General features: G+C 42.6%; 1 long non-coding RNA gene across 1 annotated transcript; it reads right to left on the bottom strand.

Moving 5' to 3' along the window:
• Window positions 1-429: 429 nt before the first annotated feature.
• LOC116556634 lies at window positions 430-20,218 on the bottom strand. Its single transcript, XR_004271105.1, has 3 exons — window positions 20,203-20,218; window positions 19,972-19,973; window positions 430-585 (listed from the first exon to the last, which is right to left on the bottom strand). It is a non-coding gene; the product is annotated as an uncharacterized LOC116556634 (long non-coding RNA).
• Between the last annotated feature and the right edge of the window lie 238 nt (window positions 20,219-20,456).

Raw genomic sequence — 20,456 nt, forward strand, 5'->3', positions numbered from 1 at the left:
TCCCCCTCCCATCTCTCTCCATCCAGGAGATTTAATGGTTTATGTTTAAATTTCATGGCACGGAAAGAAACTAAGAGTCAATCACTCCAGCTGAAGTTCTAAGGAACTCCTTTCATTGGCCTGGGGTCTTAAAGAAGGTGGGGGTTCTTTCCAGGTTAAAAGTTCCCTTTTCCCAAACCCCTTCAGACTCCATGTTTGGGTCCCCTTCCATGAACACTCCCTTCATGGAGGCCGTCTTCCTCTGTCCTGGATTTCCCCTCTGGAGTCCCCTTCCACACTCTCTCATGGAAGCCTGTCTTCCCCTCCCCTAAACTCCATCTCTTTCTAGTCCCTTCCACTCAGTGGGGAAGCTGCTTTCCTCTCCTGGATTCCATCTTACTGGATTATCTGACTCAGCATGAGAGTCAGCTGTTTCTCTCTCTAAATAAATCACTTTCTACAAACACTTTTGAGTCCGACATTTACTGCGCACTGCCCTGTGGTCCCCTCTCTCATTCTTGAGAGGGCAGGAGACCAAGAACCTGGAGGAACGTCCTCTCAGGGGAGCTGAGGGCATCCTGAACCCCTGAACCACAATATTACATTCTGGTGAGCCAGCCAGGAGAGGGGTACACCAGAAAGGGGTACAGCAGAAAAGGGGTACAGCTGGAAAAGAAGACTTCAAAATTGTACAACTGGCCCCATTCTGTCCTGTCTCTTTCAGAACACCTGAAGCGGCCACAGCAAGGCAGGGCTGCCGGGAACCTGAGCGGCGCCACCTGGGAGGTACGACCCAGCCCCTCTTCAGCGGACGTGGCCCAGCAAGAATTAAAAGCGCAGTTTTTTTACCTTCAAGATCTCTCTCTGCTTTCCGTCTCCTTCTCTATCCGTTGGATATTATCTCTGGGACCAAAACTTGTGGGAGCCTGTGGGCGGAGCAGGCAAGCACTGCCCCCAGGGCCTTTTGCTCCTCGCTGACTGGGAACAGCCCAGCCCCGGGAAGGGGAACGGGGACCTCGCGCAGCTCCGCTGTGCAGCAAGCCGAAGACTGGCTGGAGAAAACAGCCGGGAGGGGGGAGGTACAGCCCGAGCCTGCCGGGAACCTGGGAGCGTGGCAGCCTGGTGCATGGTTCTGGCAGGCCTCCCCCGAGCTCCCCCGTCCCAGGCAGCAGTGTAAAAAAGGCTTCCCCAGGGCGTTCACCTGCCGGCCGCGGGTCCCTATGTGGGCAGCAGCTTGGGAAGTGGCCCAGCTGCGCACGAGGTTCTGGTGGGGTCAACATGGCGACCAAAAGCCGCCGGGGTAGGGGAACTCAAAGCTGGCCCAGCAGCAGCTGTAAACGAGGCTTTTAAACCCAAAACAGCAAGCAGTTTCTTCTATGGGTGCGCCAGGTGAAAAAAAGAAGCAGCGGCTGGCTGTTAGCTCCACCCGGCATTTAGGCAGGCCACACAGCCTCAGGGTGCAGCATTCTCATTCAAAATACAGCTTAAGAAAGCTTTCTGCCTTTCTTTAATACTAGTGACTAAAATGGTAAAGGGGTTAAGGCATAGGACCTGTAGCTGCAAGGTTGCTGGCCTAAATCCCTGATGGAGCCAGTGTTGAATTAGTGAAACCTCATGGGGAAATTCAGAAGCTGAAGGCTATGGGACTTTGTGTTTGCTGTATAATTTGTTTTGCTTAGGATTGGCTCTCCCTCTACGCAGAACTTTTCCATCTAGGAGATTATAGTTAAACCAGTTCCGGGGCCCAGATAGTTAATGGCAGCTCTCCCATCCCTAAAGGCATTTTCCTACAATGGAGAATGGGTTAGGAGAGAGGAAGCCCAGATCCTGAGGGTTTTGTTCTGCCTCAGCTGTGCCTGGCCTGCCTTCTTTGAGTTGTGTGCTCTAATGGCCCCTCCCTAGAAGTTTACCCTTCTGGGGCGGTTTTATAAATTGGCCTGTGTAAATTGGACTTGTGCTGGGAAATATTGGTACCCATCTCCTGAGACTCACTGGCCTTGTCGGCGCTCGTTGGTATGTGACTACCCAGCCCAATAGCTCCTCTGGCTCCATGCCTCTGGTAGTCACTGGAGGTTCTGCAGGCAGTGAGAGTGGTCCTATGACGCTGGTAGTTCGTGATTCAAATCCAGTACATGGGAGGCCCTCTGATAAGATCGATCACGCATCTTGGGCACACGAAATTTCAGGGTACTGACTGAAAGATGTTTCATTTCAGTACACATTGTACTTGGGGAATGCCTCAGGTCTAAGCGGCTGTAATTTATTTAACACAAGGATGCGGGCATCCCTTGCGTTCGATTTCAGATGGGTGCTTCTATTCCCAAGCTCAAGTCCCCATTAAAATGTATACTGGAAAATTGGGACCAATTTAGCACACAGTCTTTAAGGAAGAAGTGGCTTATTTTTCTCTGCCAAACAGCGTGGCCAACTGCCCTCTGCCAGGTGGAAAAGCTAGCCCCCAAAGGGAAGAGAAGAAACCCAACAGCTTCCCTTGAGCTACTGCAGGAGGCCTTAAGAAAGTACACTCCCCTGTCACCAGACTTCATAGAGGATCAGTTAATACTAAAGGACAAGTTTATTACTCAGTCAGCAGCAGGTATCAGGCAGAAGCTCCAGAAACTGGCCTTGGGGCCAGAGCAGAGTCTAGAATCATTACTGAACCAGGCAACCTCAGTGTTTTATAATAGAGACCAGAAGGAACAGGCTGAAAAGAACAGGAGAGATCAGCCTGAGTCACGGCCTTCAGGCAAGCAGACCCTATGGGCTCAAATGAGGGAAAGCCTTGGGTTAGCCGCCAGTCTAGCAGATCTTGTTGCCAGTGCAGTCTGAATGGACGTTTTATAAGAAATTGTCCCCCAAGAATGGACCACCATCTCGTCCACGCCCACTGTGCCAAGGGAATCACTGGAAAGCACACTGCCCCAGGGAATGAAGGTTGTCAGGACCTGAGGTGTCTGACCTCAGTCCAATGGCAGGACTGAGGGTGCCTGGAGCAAGTGCCAGCGCGAGCCATCACCCTCACAGAGCCCCAGGTAAAGCTGACCATAGAAGTCCAGGAAGTCAATCTTCTCCTGGACACTGACATGGCCTTCTCAGTATTTCTCTCCTGCCCTGGAGACTTGGTGCTTGTTAAGTCCTCCCCTCAGACTCTCCCTCTCTAGGTCCACCTTGGGAAGGACCATTTTCAGTTATTCTGTCTACTCCAACGGCAATTAAGGTAATGCGAATTAACTCATGGATTCATCACACTCGGCTAAAGCCTTGGACACGTCCTGAGGAAAGTCATAGACCCTCCGCTCCGCAGCCTGAAGTTCCAGGAGATGACCCTTCATCCACCTGTGAGCCCTTAGAAGATCTACATCTGCTCTTCCAACAAGATCCTCAGGGAAGCAACCGCTCATCAGTCTGATTTATATCCTGGCATTAACAGGGCTAAAACCCTCAACTTTGCTATCTCTCGAACTCCAATTATCCTTTTCATAATGGGAAAGGAACCTGTCTCTTTCTAGGAAAAGTGCTGCTATTTTGTAGACCTGTCAAGTATTATTTTGAACATAGAACTCAGGAATCAAACACGGCTAAAAACCTTCAAGAAACAGTATTGTGAAGCTTGTTTAACAACTGACTGTCCTGGCTCTGCTCTCACATAGGCTTGTTTATAACCATTCTGTGTTTGTTGGTCTCTGGGTCTCTCATCTTTAACCACCTTGTCACATTCATTTCTTATAGAACCGTAAGGTCCCAAATAATCCTGCTGCTGAAACCCCAGATGTCCTTGGCTCATGAACTCTATCGTGGACCTCAGGATCAGCCTGCACCCCTGAAAGTCTCCCCTCTGGAGGAAACCTCAACTGCAGGGCCCCTTCTACACCCCATTTCAGCAGGAAGTAGTTAAAGAGGATCGACTCCCATATTCCAACAAAAGTTGGGCTTTCCTGTTCAGAGGGATGAGGGAACGTGTTCTTTTTTTCAGGAATGAGGGAATATGTTTTTTTCCTGTTCAGGAATGAGGGAATGGGTTCTTTCTTGTTCAGAGGGAATGTGTTCTTTTCCTGTTCAGAGGAATAAGGGAATATGTTCTCTTTCCGGGTCCACAAGGGGGCGTAGTTTTAAGGACAAAAACTTCCCAGTGCCATGCCCCCCTCCCATCTCTCTCCATCCAGGAGATTTAACAATTTATGTTTGAATTTCACAGGCATGGGAAGAAACTAAGAGTCAATCACTCCAGCTGAAGTTCTAAGGAACTCCTTTCATTGGCCTGGGGTCTTAGAGAGGGTGGGGGTTCCTCCCAGGTTAAAAGTCCCCTTCTTCCACACCCCTTTGGACTCCATGTTTGGGTCCTCTTCCATGAACACTCCCTTCATGGAAGCCGTCTTCCTCTGTCCTGGATTTTCCCTCTGGAGTCCCCTTCCACACTCTCTCATGGAAGCCTGTCTTCCCATCCTGAACTCCATCTCTCTCTATTCCCTTCCACTCAGTGTGGAAGCTGCTTTCCTCTCCCAGATTCCCTCTTCTCTGGATTCTCTCACGCAGTGTGAAAGTTAGCTGTTTCTTTCTCTCTCCTTCTACTGTTTCTCTCTCTCTTTAAATAAATCACTTTCTACAAGTGATTTATTTATTTATTTTGAGTCCAGCATTTACTGCACACTGCACTGTGGTCCCCTCTCATTCTTGAGAGGGCAGGAGACCACAAACCTGGAGAAACATCCTCTCAGGGGAGCTGAGGGCACCCTGAACCCCTGAACCACAATATTACAATATGATTAATTTAAGAATCTTGAGATAGGAGGATTATCTTGAATTATCTGGGTGGGCCCAATGTAATCATAAGAGTCCTTATAAGGAAAAGAGGGAAGCAAGAGAGTCAGAGTCACAGGAGGAGATATGATGACAGAAGCAAGTTCAGAGACACAGAGAGAGAAAGAGAGAAAGACTTAGATTTGAAGATGCTACACTGCTGGCCAAAGCTGAAGAATACAGATGGCCTCAAGAAGCTAGAAACTACAAAGAAATGGATTCTTCTCAAAGATCAGATAGTTGTAGGTGTGCAGTCTTATTTCTGGGCTCTCTATTCTGTTCTATTGGTCTATGTGTCTGTTTTTGTACCATTACCATGCTGTGTTGGTTACCATAGCCTTATAGTATAGTTCGAAGTCAGATAGAATGACGCCTCCAGCTTTGCTTTTTGTTTTTCATTTTTTCTTAGAATTGCTTAGCTATTTGGGCTCTTTTTGAGGGTTCATATGAATTTTAAAATAGTTTTTTCTAGTTCTGTGAAGAATCTCAGTGGCAGTTCAATAGGGTGAATCTATAAATTGCTTTGGGCAACCTGACAAAAACAAACAATGGGGAAAGGACAAAAACAAACAATGAGCAAAGGGAAAGGATTCCCTATTCAATAAATACTGCTGGAATAATTGGCTAGCCATATGTAGAAGATTAAAACTGAACCCCTTCCTTACACCATATACAAAAGTTAGCTCAAGATGGATTACTTAAATGTGAAACCCAAAACTATAAAAACCCTGGAAAATGGTCTAGGTGATACCATTCAGGACATAGGCATGGGCAAAGATTTCATGACAAAGATTCCAAAAGCAATTGCAACAAAAGCAAAAACTGACAAATGGTATCTAATTAAACTAAAGAGCTTCTGCACAGCATAAGAAACTATCAACAGAGTAAACAGACAACCTAAGAATAGGAAAAAAAATTTGCAAACTTTTCATCTGACAAAGGTATAACATCCAACATCTAGAAGGAACATTAACAAATTTACAACAGTAAAACAGATAACCCCATTAAAAAGTGGGCAAATGACATTAACAGATACTTTCAAAACAAGACATACATGCGGCCAACAATCATATGCAAAAAAGCTCAACATCACTGATCATTAGAGAAATGCAAATCAAAACCATAATGACATACCTTCTCACAACAGTCAGAATGGCTGTTGTTATACAGTTAAAAAAAATAACAGATGTTAGCAAGGTTGTGAAAAAAAAAAAGGAACACTTATACACTGTTGGTGCAAACGTAAATTAGTTCAAACATTGTGGAAGACAGTTTGGAAATTCCTCAGAGACCTAAAGACAGACCATTTGACCCAGCAATCCCATTACTGGGTAGATACTAAAAGGAATATAAATCACTTTATTATAAAGACATATGCATGTGTTATGTTCATTGCTGCACTATTCACAATAGCAAAAACGTGGAAACAATCTAAATGCCCATCAATGATAGACTGGATAAACAAAATGTGGTACATATGCACCATGGAATACTAAGCAGCCATAAAAAAAGAATAATATAATGTCCTTTGCATGAACATGAATGGAGCTGCAGGCCATTATCCTTGGCAAACTAATGCAGTAACAGAAAACCAAATACTGCATGTTCTCACTTATAAGGGGGAGCTAAATGATGAGAACTGTGGGCACATACAGGGGAGCCACACACACTGATGCCTATCAGAGAGTAGAGGGTGAAAGGAGGGAGAAAATCAGGAAAAATATCTAGTGGGTACTAGGCTTAATACCTGGATGATGAAATAATCTGTGGGACAAACCCCCATGACACAAGTTTGCCTATGTAACAAACCTGTACATGTGCCCCGAACTTAAAATAACAGGTTAAAATAAAAGAAATGGATTTGTCTCTTCAGCTTTCATCTAGAAGGAATGCAGACCTGCCAACACCTTCATTGTAGGTCGTCCGACCTTCATAAATGTAAGAAAACTACTACTTTCTGGATAATTTGTCACAGCATCAATAGAAAATAAAAACAGCCCTCAAAGCATCTTATTACATTACAACGAATCACTTAGAAACTTAACTTTCTTGGTGATTTTTTATGGTTATATTGTTTTCTAAGTTATGTCCTTAGGCTACACTAGGCTGAAATGAATTCCCCTTCTTATATTTGAATTTTCTTAGTAAGAGATATATCACTTTCAGAAAAATGGGAGGAGTTGAAGGGGAAGGAGAGGGAGTTGCCCTAAGTAGTAAAAGAAGAAAGACCATTCCCAAAGCTTTCATGGTTAATAATAAAGAAAAACAAAATAATAACACCAATTTCCAAGGGGCTAGCAACAGACCTATAAGAATAAAGTAAATAAAATAAATGTATCTGTACCATGGTTAAAGAGAGGTACAGACTCCCCAGTTCCCCTAAATATCTGCTTTTCTAAGTTACCCATCTAGGCTGTGGCTCCAACCAATTTGTCCAATCAGTCTTTCCTGAATAAAGGAGTTCTTAATATAAGTAGTAGAAACTGAGATCTAGCCAGGAAATATATACTGGGTATATTCATGAATCTATTGTTTGTATTGACCATAGGCATAAGATGACAAAGTTCGTTACAGAAATTCAACCCACAGGTTGAGACCTGTCCGACGCTCCACTCAAAGGAACGAGGTCTATAAAAAGAGTGCAGACATGACTCTTCCGGATAGAACTCAGGACAATGATAGAATGGGGATCTGAGAAGGATGTTGAAGGGAAAATCTGAAGTAATTCTTATGCTGACAGAGTTTTATGAGGTTTCTGTGGGATCAGATGAAGGCTTAAAGGCAGAGTTTAGAGCTGGGTTGAGCTGCCTCTGAATTGTAACTTAGCCCAGTGTTGGAGCTGTTAGTATGAATACACTAATATGCATTTTCAACACATGCTGCTGACCATTCCTGAGCTACCTGTCCAGGCAATCCCTAGATTTCGGCTCCTCCCACTTAGGCTGCCCTGGAAGTGCCCTCTTTGGAAGCCACTGTCCCTGCTGGCCAGCATGCACCACCACCATCTCAGGATTGCCTTCTAGCTCCAGTTACCCCACTGGGCTCTTTGCTTACCTTCTGGGAAATGGTCGACACTCACACAGTTTCTGCCCTTCTTGGTTTCCAAGTGTGATGCCCATCTCAATATCTGACATCCCCAGTAGTGCCCAGAAAGTTAACCTAATTCAATGTAACAACAACCACTTACTCTGTGCCAGACACTGTACTAGACATGGAGACAAATGCATGCTCTTTGCTTTTAAGGAATTGAAAACTGCATTATATTTCTACTCTTTCTGGATCATGCAAACCCTGTCCCATAAATTGCAAGGCAAGGTAACTATAGCTCCTCTTCTCATACTCCTGCGCATGAGGCAGTTTCCTCCCGTAAGTTGTGTGATGAAGGGAACTTCTCCAGCCTTCTTGAATTTTACACATTCCATGGCTTACTCATAGGACCAATCTCTGTGGGGTCGACCTGATTTCAACGTGCAAACATTCTTTTATTACACAGTTTCTCTATTTGGGGAAGGTGGAAAGTGTAAAATCATATTCGCCACTTTGCCTTCATCGGATTTCACTTTTACCCTAGGCTTATGGATCCAGTGCTAGGTCTCCAGTTCTGCATTTTTCCCCAGGGCTAGCAACACAAGGGGTTGTTACAAAATCTCCAGCATTTTTATTTTCTTTAACTTTGAGCCATAATAGGTAAACCACCATTGTCTTTAGTCCTAGAAATCTGCATTGCCAAATTTGTCCATGACAGTGCTCAAAGAGCTTGCAAGTATATTAAAGGCAAAACTAAGCACCCTGCGCTCCCCTGCCCCCCAAAAAAGATACAATTTCTAACCAAACAAGCCCATGCATAGAAAAAAGCAGTTACATTTTTGCCAGAATAATAGACTCTAAACCTTTCCAAAACAAATGGAGGGATCGTTTCCTATCCTGTTTGGGGTTTGACATACGCACAATGAGAAGTTAGTTACACCTGTGCCTGAGGGTTTTTCTAGCCTTCCTCTTCTAAAACCCCTGAAGTATTTTTTCTTCAGTTGGCACCTTATTTTTGCACATGAAGGGTTTTGGATCAGAAAGACCATGATGGAAGCACTCAGTGGTAGTGTTCTTTTTCTAACTTGGCATGCGTAGCTACGATTCCTCTCAATTCTCATGAAAACACACATGATTCCGCAATCCTTCCCCCTCTCAGTGTACAGTATCGTCCTCCAGGCCTCTCAGAAAGGAGCCCAGGACTTTCCCACACTAATTGTCTCCCAGCCAGTTGCTGCCTTTCCTACAGCAGCCCAAGTCAGACTTTGCTGCAGCCTGCGAATATTTTCCACTCCAGTGTGTCATGCCAAAATCATTCCACAAGGCCTGCTCCAAGTTTTCCTGTCAAGATAAGCTTCCAGCCTGATGTAGATTGGATTAGCATAGAGCATCAAGACCAGACTCACCATCTTATAAAACTGGCAGCACAGCTTCCTAAGTCAAACAATGAAAAGGATATACTCTTTTAAATTGAAAGGTAAAATATATTTTCAGAAAAAGGCATCTATTTCTGTAAAACCGGCTTATTTGAAGATTTCCAGAATTAGTTAAAACATTTTAAAAAGTGATTATTTTATGTGCACAAAAATATAGTAAATCCTGAATTATATAAGGTTACTAAGCAGCAGCAACATTTACAAATTTGCCCTTTGTCCGTCAGATCTTATTTATTTTTACCGCTTCTTCACAAACATTTAGAAAATAGATGTCTACATGTCAAGGTCCTTCTGTTAGCATGTGATATTTTAGAAATAACCAAGAAGAATTATGCTGGGTTAGAACAACCTAGAAAAATAGACTGATTTTGACAATAATGCAGGGACCATTGTGGCAGAAGGTAAATATCTTCCATAAAACCAAACTATAGATAAATAAATGTTTATGGTCTACCTGCTAAACAAATTTTTCATTTCTGAATCCTCAGTGTCTACTACTATGCCTGGAAAAGAGCATGTTTATTTATCGAATGAAAAAAAAAAAGAATGAATAAATGAATGAACACACCCAGTTTCCCTAAAGCTGTTAATTTACCCATTCATACTTGAGCATATTGACTCTTGAAGACATTCCAGTTCCTTGAATCACGAGTTCTCTATGTTGATTGCTCTTATGAAACCACTCTAAATCTATGTTTCAAAACCTTTTGGGTCTTCTTTCTGTTTAAATCATATTGTTTTGTGGTTTGTCCTTTTTTAAAAAAAGTAGATACACGTAAGGGCTTCCAGAAAACAATCCTGGCAGAAGTGGAGATATTAGAGTCTCAGCTTTTAAGTTGGTAAGAAAACTAAAAATGGCTCTCCTCTCGGTATCTGTTATCACCTCCTCCAGGAAGCCTTTTAGAGCATCTACCACTTTTTCCCCCTCCCTCCTACTCTTTCCTTAAGCGTCCCCTCTTAAAGCTCCTAAGTTCTTGTGCATAGTATCACCCTCTTGTAATCATCTCCCTTCCTCGACTGTACAGGCTGACTGGAAATTTTTCCTGGTACCTTCAGTTCCTGGCATAGATCCTTGCATGTAGTGAGTACTCAGTTAGTGTTTGAACAAATGAATGAAGAAATGAACCATGGTATTAAATTTACCTGGGACATTTGTTCTTCTAGAGGTCGGGAAACATTTCAGAGTGGGAAGGGTGCTTCCTTGTGTTTGGAGAAAAGATCAAAGGATTTCAGCCAGAGAAGAGGCCGCCATATGGTTTTTATTGTCATCTTTCATCTTTCTTTTTTTCTCCCACTTATTAAAAAGAGAGAGGGAGTCCAAAATGTTCTGGGAGACTGGAAGAACTGCAAAAAGACTATGAAGCCATATTTTGTAGGGCCTTCTGGCCATCCCTGTCAACCCAGGCAAAGCTGGCCCCAGGGCCAGGAGCCCTCAGTTCCTCAATGCATGGTAGGACAGCCTGTGTCTTGCAGGGCATTTCAGAAGCTTCTTAGAGGCTGCCCTATCAACCCTGCTTTCTCTACCTGCCTGTTCTATAGCCCAGCATGCAGCAGGGCTCACAATGCCTTCTTCCTATGCAGGCTTTCCAGCCAAGGCTAGACTTACCACTCTGACTCTCATTATGGATTCTACCTGAGTGTTTGCCAGCCTCCTGCCCTAGCCTTTCTCTTATTTTGTCTGTCTGCCTTATCCCTTTATTCCTTGAAGGGACTTTGACACATGCTCTGACCTTAAACTGGATCCATCCCTTCCTGCTCCAAAGATTTCTTGTACCTGAAGAATCTGACAGCGGTCACTATTCAAAGCTGAGAGTAAGTAATCAGACAAAACTCTGCATTGAGCAGGCACTGAAGACCATAAAGGCAACTAGCTCAGCATCTAGAAAAATAACCAGGGCAGTAGGGAATCTAGAAAACAAGCAGGGAGGGTTTGCTGTGGGGACTTAAAAGCTCAAACAAAGAATTAGCATTATAAAGAGCCAGGAAGCCAAAGAGCATGGGAAAGAGCTACAGGGTTACAGCAACAAGACCTTGTTTCTGCACTAATTCATTGCCTCTGCCAAGTGAGTTTGTATTTATGTCCTATTAGTGAAAGGCAAAGAATCCAGAAGTAGGACTGTATATGGTTTTGAATCCAGACTCTCTACCCTTAGTCCTTGTGTTGGACTTTATTACCTGGCCTCTCAGTTTCTTGTTCTACAAAATAGAGATATAAGCAGTACCTACACCAGGAAGGTTTTTTGAGTACTAGATGAGATAATACAAGATAAAGTACTGACATATTCTCATTCAGCAGAAAGTGCCCAATGAATATTAACTGTCATCATTATTACAGTGAAGAAGACAGTTTTTAATGTGGTAAGCATGGGGCATGCTGATAAAGGTTAAGGTTTTAGGGTCCCCTTACAAATTAAAAGAGCCAGCAGAATGACTTTTGCTGATAGATAGCTTTGAAATGTAGAAATATTGAGTTTAAAAAATAATTATTTTTGTTAAGAATCTTTATAGCTTTATTGAGGCATAATTGGCATACAATAAATTTTGCATTTTAAAGGGTATAATTTGATGGGTTTTGACATATGCCTACACTCATAGAGCCATCATCACAATCAAAATTATGAACGTATCCATCACCCCCAAAATTTTATCATGCTCCTTTACAATCCCTCTCTCTCACTCCTCCGGTTTCCAACCTCCACCCTCCCATTATCCTCAGGCAACCACTGATCTGCTTTCTGTCACTATAGATTAGTTTACATTTTCTTAGATTTTATATACGTGGAATCGCACAGTATTGCTTTTTTTGAGGGCTTGGGGGAAGTCTGGCATCATTCACTCAATGCAATTATTTTGAAATTAATCTTCATTGTTGGTTGTTGTCAATAGCTCATTCCTTTTAATTGCTGAGTAGTATTCCATTGTATAACATGATTTGTTTACCCATTCATCTGCTTATGGAGATTTGGGTTGTTTCCAGTTTGGAGCTATTACAAATAAAGCAGCAGTAAACATTCATGTGCAAGTCTTTGTGTGGACCTAGACTTTTATTTCTCCCGGGTAAATATCCTAGGACTAAAATGGTTAGGTCATAAGTGCATGTGTAACTTTTTAAGACACTGCCAAACTGTTTTCCAAAATGGTTGTGCCATTTACATATTTAACAGCCAAAGACTATCTTTGCAATTATTCTTATAAGGGTATGAAACAGCCTTGGTTCTTGTCTCTGTCTACAGCTGAGATTGCTGGCTAAGTCTCACCTTTTTTGGAAACTTAACCTTATTTGTTTTGTTTCTCTAAGAGAAGAAACTTCTTAAAATGTAAATTCATAAAATTAAAGAAATAAAATGGTAAAAGCAAGGATCATAACAACTATTGGATAAGTCATTTATTGGTTTTACCTCAATCACTTTTAAGAGTCAATACAGGTTGCCTGGATCTAACAGTTCACCATGTGATAAATAAATCACCTATAAACTGTCTTTCCATACATAGCTTTTGAGCCTATTGCCCTAAGTCATGTCATCCTCTCAAACTGGAGTCATAATACAGTACCAAGTCCATCAATCATATCTACAAGGTCCAAGGACACCCATTCCATAATCTTATTCTCAACTCCCAGCTTTTACCTCTCTAGGTGCCACATGTGACTGGCCAAAATGTTAAACAAGGATGGAAGGAATTTTCATATAAGTCTCAAAAAAAAAAAGTTTAGATTGCAAGCATACAATATTTTGTTTGTTTGTTTGAGACAAGTTCTCCTTGTGTCCCCCAGGCTGGGTTGCAGTGGTATGATCATGACTCACTGCAGCCTTGAACCCCTGTGCTCAGGCAATCCTTCCCCTCCACCTCCCCAGTACCTAGGACTAGAGTATGTGATACAATGCCTGACTAGTTTTTAAACTTTTTGTAGAGATGGGATCTCACTATGTTGCCCTGGCTGGCCTTGAACTCCTGGCCTCAAGCCATCCTCCCTACCCAGCCTCCCAAGTGCTGGGATTATAGGCATGATCTATCACACCCAGCCAGCAAGCTCACAGTATTGTTCATAATAATTGTTTATTTTAATTCCAAAAGGTGAGAAGTCTCTGTTCTAAGAATCTGGTTGAGAGAGAGAGAGAGAAACAGTGCCAAATAGTTGTCCTAATAATAGAACCATCAATCCTACTGCATTTTTGGTTGTCAACTGTTTGTTTAAATCAAATCCCACTCCCTCCACATCCTTCTCCCACACCCAAATCCCAATTCTCTCTATATATTTCTCTTTTTTTCTCATATGCATGGGAACTCTGGTTTCCTACCTTAAAAAAATAAGAGGAGATTTAGTTACGAAGAAAAACCAGGAAAATGGAAGATAAGAGCCTATAAAATGAGTTTAAGAACCTTTGGTTAGAGAAGTGAAGGCCAGAAGCTATTCGAGCTTGGGTCACTTGGTAGAATTCTGAGAAGCCAGGTTACTTTAGGTCCAGGGTACAAATACGTGTATGGATTTGACTCATTGTCAGACATGAAAACAAACATGCTGCTACCCTGAGAACAGCACATGGGAAACCTTCAGAGACTGCTCCCCGGACATGGACATTGGCCCATACAGCAAGAAAGGGATTTCACCTAACAACTTGGCAGGCAGTGGATGGGGTTGTGGCAGTAACAGTGTCAACAGTGGTAAAAAGAGTACCTAACATCTAGCAAGCTCTATTCTATGTTAGGTATCATGCTAGCTGTCTTATAAATATTATTTCGTTGTATCTTCAAAATCAGCATGTTGTTCCAGGTTTCATGGTTAAGTAACTTGCATAGGCCATACGGCTGGTACATGCTGGAGCCAAGACTGAGTGCAGTCAGCTTGCCTTGAGAACCCATGGTCTCAGGGAAAGGAGGACAGCCTGGGGAGGGAGTGGATTCATGTGGCAATGAAGCCGGCAGGCAGTTGCATAAGAAGGTCTGTGGCCTCCTGTGGAAACTCTCAGGAACAAGGAGACAGTATTCTGAAGAAAGAGGGGGAAGTCCCACTATTATGCAGATGTGGGCTATCCAACATGGCAAGCATCAATTCTAGCAGAAGTTTTAACTATATGCTATGGTCTGAACTTTTGTATCATCCAAAATTTCATATGTTAACAGCTAATCACCAATGTGATGATGTTAAAGGTAACACCTGTAGGAGGTGATTAGGTCATGAGGGTGGAGCACTCGTGATTGGGATGAGTGCCTTTATAAAAGAGGCCTTAGAAAGCTGCCTTTTCCCTTCTACCAGGTGAGGAAACACCAAAAACGTGCCATCTGTGGACCAGTATCATGCCATCTATGAACCCCCACCAGACACTGAATTGGCCAGAGTTTTGATCTTGCACTTCCCAGCCTCCAGAACTGTGAGAAACAAATTTATGTGATTTATAAGCCACCGGGTCTAGGGTATTTTGTTATAAGGGCCTGAACCAACTAAGATACCATAGAACTGTGTCCATTGGGGTTTATACCTTATGAAACCACGTCACGATTTTTAAAGAAGTTTGAAGTGGAAGGTTCCGTTCAGCTACTTATCGATGTTCCAGAAAACAGACATGCAAATGTATTAATCCCAGGTAGGCTAGCATGAGAGGGGCACTGGCTGCAGTACAGTGACTGTGAGCATGTTCAAGTGCAGCCGATTGAAGAAGGCAGCTACCTGAGCCTGTCTGAACTGAAGGCAAGGCAGGATAGGAGTTATCAAAAGCTCATTTCCTGAAAAGGATCTCTTTAACCATAGGAGCCACTACCTCCCAGAGAGATTTGAAGGTTTGGGTGGCTACAGATTACTTTGAGGCCTGCAAAGAAATCTGCCTCTGGCCTGAGAGTTTTTCCAGCTTCAAGTCCTGACTTCAGGCTCAAGGAGGAAGCAGGTAATTAGGCTCTGCCAAGACCCAGGACTGAGCCCCTTCCACTCCCCAATGCTTGCCCTCACTGCTCCTGCTCTCGGCTGGGAATGCCCCCGCCCCCTTGTCTACCCAGCGGGCATCGGCTCATTTTTGAAGACACAATTAAGCACCTTCTCGGAAAAGCCTCTCTGACACTCTCCTTTGTGCCCCACTATCCCCAGCCTGTGGTTCCCTTAAAGCTCCTCTAACAATGGAGCGGATTAATTTGTTCTCAAGCCTGCCTCCTCACTCTAGGCAGAAAGTTTCTTAAAGGCAGGCAAGAACCCTGTCTTTTCATCTCCAGCTTAGCACAGGATGCATTTCTTTTTTTTTTTTTTTTCGCCTTTTCAGAATGAAGGATGACAATAAGAGTAGGTAGAAACTTCAGCAAAGAAAATCTGGCTTGCTAGAAATCTTTAGCTCTTTTCTCATTTTCTGTATCTTCCCCTAGGCCAGAATTGCTCCTCCCTAACTACAGGGTTTATTTAGGAAAACTGGTAATAATATATGACAGATGGACATTGCCCTCAGAACATCTTCTGCAAGCCCTGGGCCTCAAAGGCACCCAATTGACAGCTCCCATGATGGATGAGATTGCAGGAAAAGGAGGGGTCAGCCAGAGCTGGCGGGGTTGGAGTTGATGCAAAGGGACTGGAACCAATGGGAAATTTAGGGATGTCAGAATGGGGATCGTCACTGTAGTCCCCATCCCTGTCTAATATGCCATGAAACAGGCAAGAGCCACGATCAGACATGATTTCAAGTTTGAGATATAAAGATAAGGCTCTCTTGAAAATAAAAGTGGGTGCCATAGCATTATCATTGTCATCACCAAGAACTTGGGCATCCTTCTGACACGAAGCCATATCTTTCAAGAACAGCTTTCTTCATCTCTTTCTTAAGAATAGGGCGACGGAGGTGGCACAAAAAGAGGATTTGTTTTGGAATATTTATCCTGGCATCTTTTAATTTTGTTCTCTCTGCGTCACCAGAGCCCCTGTCCATGGTAGTAAGAGCTATAACTTCCTAATCCTTCCATTTATAGGTCCATCACAGCCTGGGCCACCTTGGTGCAGATTCTAGCTTTTAGAAATATGTAATAAAATGTAAAATACAGGATAAACAAAACTAATGTTACTTATATTTAAGATTTTCTTTTAAAGAGAGTATAGGCCTTCCAAAGGCTTCATTATACCTAAAAAAGATTTTGTTGTTAAGGGTTTGGAGGATGTTAATTCACTATATTGATTCCTCAGAGACATCCCTTGAGGTATAAATTGACATTAATTATTCATGGCCCAGAGAGGTCCTATATTAGGAGAAAAATTTTCCATTAAGACCTAATTCACTAGCTCAACATTTTAAAAAGTTGATGCCTGGGTTATCAGAGGTACAAATGTGTTCTAATTGTGGCAGCGTGGGGGTGAGTCAGGCATGCCTGCCACATGACGAGGGAAAATAGAGTGCAATTGACTATAAAGAGAGAAACAAACCAACAAAAATCTGTCTTTTGCCTACGTTATTTACAGAGAGAATCATTATCATTATCACCATCCAGATAAAAAGACTCTTGGCTGAGACTCCAAGATCATCTTCCTCAATAATAAAGGACTTTGTTCCCTCTCCTCAGACATCTTTTGTGCCCACCCTTCTTGTTTTTATTATTTCCCTACTAGAACAAATGTGCTCACAAAAATATTCCCCAATCTGGTTCCTCCATAGGGAATTGACCACAGGTCATGGACCATGGAATGACATACTACATTATCATTCAATCAAACAAAAAATAATAAACAGGAGGAACTAGCTACGAGGTCCTGACAGCATAGACCTCATAGCCAGCTCTGCCTTTGAAGTTTCACTTTTTTATTCAATACTGATGTGGTGTTGTTCTTAGCCTATGATCTGCGTGCGGTCCCCTGCAGATGGTGGAGATCTGAGGGCCATTGTTGTAGAGCATGTTCATTAGATATGAAAAAACAGACTGTGAATGAATGAAACAAAATGTCAAATCCCTTCAGATTCTTTCAGAATAAAAGCAAACACATCAGATACTGAATACTGCTAGGTTTTATGTGTGTTAGGGACCTGAATTAATATTATCTATTAAATGTATTATATCAAAGGGGGAAAAAAATCCAGGCAGTGATCGCCAAATTAAGTTTTTTTATGATGTTTGCCAAATCTAGGTGATACTGTTACATCCTTTTAAAATAAAATACCATGTGTGCCATGTGCAGAGTATATACCAAGGCCTCCTCATGTGACTTTGAAAGGAGATGAAATTCCTCAACAGATGGAAGAAGAATGGATGCCACAGACAGAGATAATCCATATGCTAGAGAATGTTGCTAAATAGCTCACTTCATGAAATGGAAAGGTCAGTTGTTTGGATGAAAATTCAAATTTAGCAGGACCATCTCTGAGTTTATGTCTTCCTTCATTTATTCTCTCAGATGTTTATAGAGTGCCTGTTATCTGCCAACACTGTACTCTACTCTGTAGTTACAGCAACGAGGAAGAATGTATTCCTACCCTCAAGAAGATGACAGTCCAGTCTGGTTCTAACTGCTGATCACACCGTTGTCACCCTAATCTAGTTTGTCACAGAGCAAGGAAGAAAGCATACCTATTGAAGGTGTATAATAAAGCCTGACCCTAAAAGAACCTGTAGCTTCCATAGTTACAATGTGCCAAAATTAGGTAGTCTACAGTAATTTTGTTAATTACAGCTTTTTGTTTGTTTGCTTGCTTTTAATTACATATAAAGTAGGATCGTTACATGGTGCAGCCACTTTGGAAAGCAGTTTAGCATTTCCTCAAAATGTTTAGCATAGAGTTGCCATATAATCCAGAAATCCTATTCCCAGGTGTATATGCACCAGAAAATTAAAAAAGAACCTAGGTCTACACAAAATCATGTATATGAATGTTTATAGCAGCATTATTCATAATAGCACAAAAACAGAAACAACCCAAATGCCCATCAACTAAGGAATGGATAGATGAAACAAAGTACATCCACACAGTAGAAAATTATTTGGCCATTAAAATGGAATGAAGTACTGATACCTGCTACAACCTGGATGAAATATAAAAACATCAATATGCTCAGTGAAAGAAGTCTGACACAAAGGACACATATTATATGATTCTATTTGTATGAAGTGTCAAAAATGGGCAAATGTACAGAAACAAAAAGTAGCTTACTAGTTTCCAGCTATTGGGACAAAGGAGACAGAGGGGGAATTTATTTTTGAAATAATGATGAGATGGGAGAGATCCCTAACCCCCTAGTGAGACTTGTGATGGGGAGTGGCTCATTTTGCTTGGCCACTGAGCTCAAGCCCCTTGAAGGAACAGGAGCACACAGATGAGTAGGTGCAGGAGCCTGGGTGAGTGCCTTTAGGCACCGGCAGGAACAAACCCCATACCAGCCCACAGCAGCATCTAGTGGTTGCCTGCAACCTCTGGAACCCCAGAGGGTATGGTTTACAAACAATGTTGTTTCAGCATTTGCCATCTGCAGATGGCTAAGTGTTGGCCAGCTCAGCGAAGAGTCAGGAAGACATATACCCTGCCCTCTTGGTACCCAGGTTCTTGTCTGGCATCCAGGAAGAATCAGGTAACACAGACTTGAAGGATGGTGAATGTGGAGGATTTACTGAGTGATAGAGGTGGCTCTCAGCCAGATGGGGAGCTGGAAAGGGGATGGAGTGGGAAGATAATCTTCCCCCGCAGTTTGGCTGTCCCTGGCTAAACTCTCCAACCATGCAGCTGCCTCTTCAATTTTCAGCTGCTCCTCTTCTCTCCTTTTCTGCCATGCCACTCTGCTGCTCTGCCAGGCTTCTGCTCGTGGAGTCTGGAGTTTGGGGTTCTTATGGGCACAGGAAAGGGGCAGGGTAGGCCAGAGTGGTCTTCGAAAAGGCAACATTCGGGCATGAAAACAGGAATTCCCGTTCTCATTTAGGGCCATGGGTCCAGGCTTGAAGGTGGAGCCCTCACCAGATATGTCTGTATCAATGAGATGTTCTAAAATTTGATATTGGCAACCATTACACAGCTCAGGGAAGACTTTTTTAAAAAGCACTAAATTGTGCACTTGAAAGTCTGAATTTTTTTGGGATATGTGAATTTTATCTCAATAAAGCACTTATACATAAATAAATAAATAAGCCTGATCCTTACTTTTAAGACTGAATGCTATTCCTTCCTTAATTCCTTCATTTACCCTCTACATGACTGCCTACCTCCAATGCCCGACTGCTCAGGAAGCTGACTCCTGTGCCCTTCGCTTCTTCCCCTCTCCCATCCATAAGAAGTATCCTAGCTTTTTTGTGAAAAATAATTGTGAGAACGTATAGAGAGTGACTAGGGGCAGAGAGTGATCTGGGAAAGGGTGAAGTGGAGAGGAAAAAAGATAAATGCCTCATACCAGAGTGCAGAGACCAGCTGGAGGCAGATTCAAGAGGGGATGAGAGCATGCATTGCTCTGAAACACCAGCAGCAGGGGAGAGGTGTGGACAAGAAAATGAAGGAGAGATTTCAAAATACAGCTTTGGGTTATAACTTAAATTCCACCCAACATTATCTGAGAGATGCAATAACAGCTGGAGCAACCTTCTAACTTTGTTTTTAATTTACCATGTCACATGGGAACCAAAGGTATTTAATAGTTCTTACTCTCACTTTTCAGTTGAAATATCAAAGGCTCAGAGAAATGGGGGCATTTATAGGGTTACATAGCTACTTAGGTAAAGGATTCAGGTTGGAACCTGGATCTCCAAACTCAAAGTCTTAGGCTTTTTTCACTAAAAGCATAGACTTGGGAGTCAAACTGCTTGTATTTGAATCACAGCCCTGCCACTTACTGTGCCTCAGTTTCCCCAATGATAGTCCCTGCCTCAGAGGATGTTTGTGAGGACTAAGAGTTAATATTCAAGAAAATTGTAGAACAGTTATAGTAAACACTCTATAAATGTTAAGTAGCAGCTGCAGTAGAAGTAGTAATTCATAGTAATAGTAATAATAGTGATAGAAATAATGGTAGTACTAATATTAGCAGAAACCATTTGTTAAAAAAAATTTTACAAGGATGGTTCTGGCTCCTTATACATAGGAACAGTAAATGCCTTTTAGGCCCACTATGGATGCCCACTATGGATACACTGTGCTTTTAAAAAAACAATTCATCTCCCTTTGGAAACTGCAGGAACAGGTAAGCTCCCCAGCCACTGTATCAGAACACAGTCTCAAGGAAACAAGGAAAAAGGTCTTTTTAAAACTCCTCCAGACTAGGCATAGCAGCTCAGTCTGTAATTCC

This window comes from Sapajus apella, unplaced genomic scaffold, assembly GCF_009761245.1.
Source record: "Sapajus apella isolate SASKATOON/1434 unplaced genomic scaffold, GSC_monkey_1.0 scaffold2, whole genome shotgun sequence".
Lineage (NCBI taxonomy): Eukaryota > Metazoa > Chordata > Mammalia > Primates > Cebidae > Sapajus > Sapajus apella.